Below are 5,000 nucleotides of genomic sequence, written 5' to 3'. Positions count from 1 at the left end.
GCGAACTCTCCCAGCACAGCGCACGCGCCAACACGTCCGCACAGCTGCGATACAAACCACCTGCGAGAACCGCTGGGGCGACCGAGCAGCAGACGGCGTCGCGGCGCCGAGCGCCGGGCGGCGGCGCATCCTCAGCGCACACAGTCCTCAATCGGACCAGCACACTGCAGATGGCCACCGCGCTTCGCACCGGGCCCGCGAGGACCTACTTTGGCCGCAAGGCGCCGCGAGCAGGGGGCGCCGGCGCGCAGCTGCGCCGCCTGCCGCGTCCGTCGGCCGGCGCGCCTGCCACTGGCCGCCCCCACCAGCCGGCTGTAGCGCGTGCGCCCACGCACCGCGCTGCCAGCACGCCGGGCGGCCCCCCCTCACCGGCCGGGGACGGTCCCACCCAGCCACCGCCGCGTATCGCCTCACACCCAGATCCCCTTTCGCGTTCGTGGGCATGGTGGGTCCCCTTTCACGTTCGTGGGCATGGTGGGTATCCCTGAAACAACCGGTTAATAGCTCGACCGATCGTCGCCAACACTGATTCACCTCTAGCGAGAACAACCGCACCACAACGGGTTACCTGTTGTTCATTTGCGTAACGTCACCAGCAAACGTAGACGTCCATCGCCATTTGCAACGAGTATTGCATGCCTGTGTCAGGTGTCACAACACACTACGTCTGCCCACATAGACGCAACAACATGTGCACGCCTCGAGAACACGTGGAAGGTAGCCCCCGTACGTATGCGGTGTCCATTGCGCGAACGACTGTCAGCCGGCCTCTGCAGGATGTCGCAGATGTGGAACGCGGTGCAACATGCTATCACGGTGTGTGAGAAGAGACGACTACGTCCGAATACACGCTCCACTACATCAACAGACTGCTCATGCTGATCGCCATCCAGGGCGTCCGTTCCTCCCACACGTCTGAATGGCGTACCACACTGCAATCCAGCTCTTATAGGGAGACGACACGTAGCTGCGTGCACAATATTTGGACTGTATGGTCTGCCGTTGCTAGGCGCAGTCGTCGTACGGTCACACATGTGCCACGATGTATCATTCAGTACATACGGACCAATGTGCAGTACAGTTTGTGGGTTTTGCGTACATCGGCGGACAGGTGACAGGCCGTACCACAACGTAGGCTGAGTACGTCGGCATGCGAAGGGCATTGAACATGCAAACTTCTCAACGACCAGCTTGCGAAGGCAGGGGGGAAGGGGGGGGGGGCATGTACGTCCTGCTGCTATCCACATTACAGTGTATAGCAGGAGCATGTGGAAAGTCAGCAACACCTGCAAGGTGTTTAACATGACGCGATACACAGGGGACCGGGCAGTGCGAATAGCGAACTATATTGCGAGGGTTGCGGTTAGGCAACACTACACTAATTTAACGAGTTGCATAACAATTACAGAGCAGGTTCAGCGACAACGTGCGTCAGGTTAAGGCGCAATATAGGTTAGGTTGAGGCACAATATAGGTTAGGTTAAGGCACAAATTGGGTTACGTTAAGGCACAACATGGGTTACGTTAAGGCACAACATGGGTTACGTTAAGGCACAAATTAGGTTACGTTAAGGCACAAATTAGGTTACGTTAAGGCACAAATTAGGTTACGTTAAGGCACAAATTAGGTTACGTTAAGGCACAAATTAGGTTACGTTAAGGCACAAATTAGGTTACGTTAAGGCACAAATTAGGTTACGTTAAGGCACAAATTAGGTTACGTTAAGGCACAAATTAGGTTACGTTAAGGCACAAATTAGGTTACGTTAAGGCACAAATTAGGTTACGTTAAGGCACAAATTAGGTTACGTTAAGGCACAAATTAGGTTACGTTAAGGCACAAATTAGGTTACGTTAAGGCACAAATTAGGTTACGTTAAGGCACAAATTAGGTTACGTTAAGGCACAAATTAGGTTACGTTAAGGCACAAATTAGGTTACGTTAAGGCACAAATTAGGTTACGTTAAGGCACAAATTAGGTTACGTTAAGGCACAAATTAGGTTACGTTAAGGCACAAATTAGGTTACGTTAAGGCACAAATTAGGTTACGTTAAGGCACAAATTAGGTTACGTTAAGGCACAAATTAGGTTACGTTAAGGCACAAATTAGGTTACGTTAAGGCACAAATTAGGTTACGTTAAGGCACAAATTAGGTTACGTTAAGGCACAAATTAGGTTACGTTAAGGTACAATATGGGTTAGGTTAAGGTACAATATGGGTTAGGTTAAGGTACAATATGGGTTAGGTTAAGGTACAATATGGGTTAGGTTAAGGTACAATATGGGTTAGGTTAAGGCACAACGTAGGTTAGGTTAAGGCACAACATAGGTTAGGTTAAGGCACAACATAGGTTAGGTTAAGGCACAACATAGGTTAGGTTAAGGCACAACATAGGTTAGGTTAAGGCACAACATAGGTTAGGTTAAGGCACAACATAGGTTAGGTTAAGGCACAACATAGGTTAGGTTAAGGCACAACATAGGTTAGGTTAAGGCACAACGTAGGTTAGGTTAAGGCACAACGTAGGTTAGGTTAAGGCACAACGTAGGTTAGGTTAAGGCACAACGTAGGTTAGGTTAAGGCACAACGTAGGTTAGGTTAAGGCACAACGTAGGTTAGGTTAAGGCACAACGTAGGTTAGGTTAAGGCACAACGTAGGTTAGGTTAAGGCACAACGTAGGTTAGGTTAAGGCACAACGTAGGTTAGGTTAAGGCACAACGTAGGTTAGGTTAAGGCACAACGTAGGTTAGGTTAAGGCACAACGTAGGTTAGGTTAAGGCACAACGTAGGTTAGGTTAAGGCACAACGTAGGTTAGGTTAAGGCACAACGTAGGTTAGGTTAAGGCACAACGTAGGTTAGGTTAAGGCACAACGTAGGTTAGGTTAAGGCACAACGTAGGTTAGGTTAAGGCACAACGTAGGTTAGGTTAAGGCACAACGTAGGTTAGGTTAAGGCACAACGTAGGTTAGGTTAAGGCACAACGTAGGTTAGGTTAAGGCACAACGTAGGTTAGGTTAAGGCACAACGTAGGTTAGGTTAAGGCACAACGTAGGTTAGGTTAAGGCACAACGTAGGTTAGGTTAAGGCACAACGTAGGTTAGGTTAAGGCACAACGTAGGTTAGGTTAAGGCACAACGTAGGTTAGGTTAAGGCACAACGTAGGTTAGGTTAAGGCACAACGTAGGTTAGGTTAAGGCACAACGTAGGTTAGGTTAAGGCACAACATAGGTTAGGTTAAGGCACAACATAGGTTAGGTTAAGGCACAACATAGGTTAGGTTAAGGCACAACATAGGTTAGGTTAAGGCACAACATAGGTTAGGTTAAGGCACAACATAGGTTAGGTTAAGGCACAACATAGGTTAGGTTAAGGCACAACGTAGGTTAGGTTAAGGCACAACGTAGGTTAGGTTAAGGCACAACGTAGGTTAGGTTAAGGCACAACGTAGGTTAGGTTAAGGCACAACGTAGGTTAGGTTAAGGCACAACGTAGGTTAGGTTAAGGCACAACGTAGGTTAGGTTAAGGCACAACGTAGGTTAGGTTAAGGCACAACGTAGGTTAGGTTAAGGCACAACGTAGGTTAGGTTAAGGCACAACGTAGGTTAGGTTAAGGCACAACGTAGGTTAGGTTAAGGCACAACGTAGGTTAGGTTAAGGCACAACGTAGGTTAGGTTAAGGCACAACGTAGGTTAGGTTAAGGCACAACGTAGGTTAGGTTAAGGCACAACGTAGGTTAGGTTAAGGCACAACGTAGGTTAGGTTAAGGCACAACGTAGGTTAGGTTAAGGCACAACGTAGGTTAGGTTAAGGCACAACGTAGGTTAGGTTAAGGCACAACGTAGGTTAGGTTAAGGCACAACGTAGGTTAGGTTAAGGCACAACGTAGGTTAGGTTAAGGCACAACGTAGGTTAGGTTAAGGCACAACGTAGGTTAGGTTAAGGCACAACGTAGGTTAGGTTAAGGCACAACGTAGGTTAGGTTAAGGCACAACGTAGGTTAGGTTAAGGCACAACGTAGGTTAGGTTAAGGCACAACGTAGGTTAGGTTAAGGCACAACGTAGGTTAGGTTAAGGCACAACGTAGGTTAGGTTAAGGCACAACGTAGGTTAGGTTAAGGCACAACATAGGTTAGGTTAAGGCACAACATAGGTTAGGTTAAGGCACAACATAGGTTAGGTTAAGGCACAACATAGGTTAGGTTAAGGCACAACATAGGTTAGGTTAAGGCACAACATAGGTTAGGTTAAGGCACAACATAGGTTAGGTTAAGGCACAACATAGGTTAGGTTAAGGCACAACATAGGTTAGGTTAAGGCACAACGTAGGTTAGGTTAAGGCACAACGTAGGTTAGGTTAAGGCACAACGTAGGTTAGGTTAAGGCACAACGTAGGTTAGGTTAAGGTACAACGTAGGTTAGGTTAAGGTACAACGTAGGTTAGGTTAAGGTACAACGTAGGTTAGGTTAAGGTACAACGTAGGTTAGGTTAAGGTACAACGTAGGTTAGGTTAAGGTACAACGTAGGTTAGGTTAAGGTACAACGTAGGTTAGGTTAAGGTACAACGTAGGTTAGGTGAAGGCGCAATGTAGGTTAGGTTAAGGTACGATATACCTTAGGTTAAGGTACAATATCGCTTAGGTTAAGGTACAATATAGCTTAGGTTAAGGTACACGTTGTAGGGAAAGGTGTATTTTGGGGGGGGAGGGGGCGGCAGGTTCGTTGATAGTGATTATCGTAAGTGCATGCCTGCGGGATCATCCGATTTGTCACGTCAGGATGCACTTGTGGCTCATGACAGGCGGCGCTCCGATTCCAAGGTTGTGGCAGATCTGTGTCTTTCATTCCTGCCATTGTTTGTGTACTGTGACAGGAGGCAGTATTGTGATGTTGGGTGCACCCCTGTGTAGGACATGTGTGGGTGTTCGTGGCTTAGCTGAGCAATGGCGGATGTCGGAAGGGTGGGATATTCTGTTTTCTGGGTGGACCTCCCG

Source organism: Schistocerca serialis, unplaced genomic scaffold, assembly GCF_023864345.2.
Source record: "Schistocerca serialis cubense isolate TAMUIC-IGC-003099 unplaced genomic scaffold, iqSchSeri2.2 HiC_scaffold_202, whole genome shotgun sequence".
Lineage (NCBI taxonomy): Eukaryota > Metazoa > Arthropoda > Insecta > Orthoptera > Acrididae > Schistocerca > Schistocerca serialis.
The sequence above is the reverse complement of the archived record's forward strand: the minus strand, read 5'-3'. Positions refer to the sequence as shown.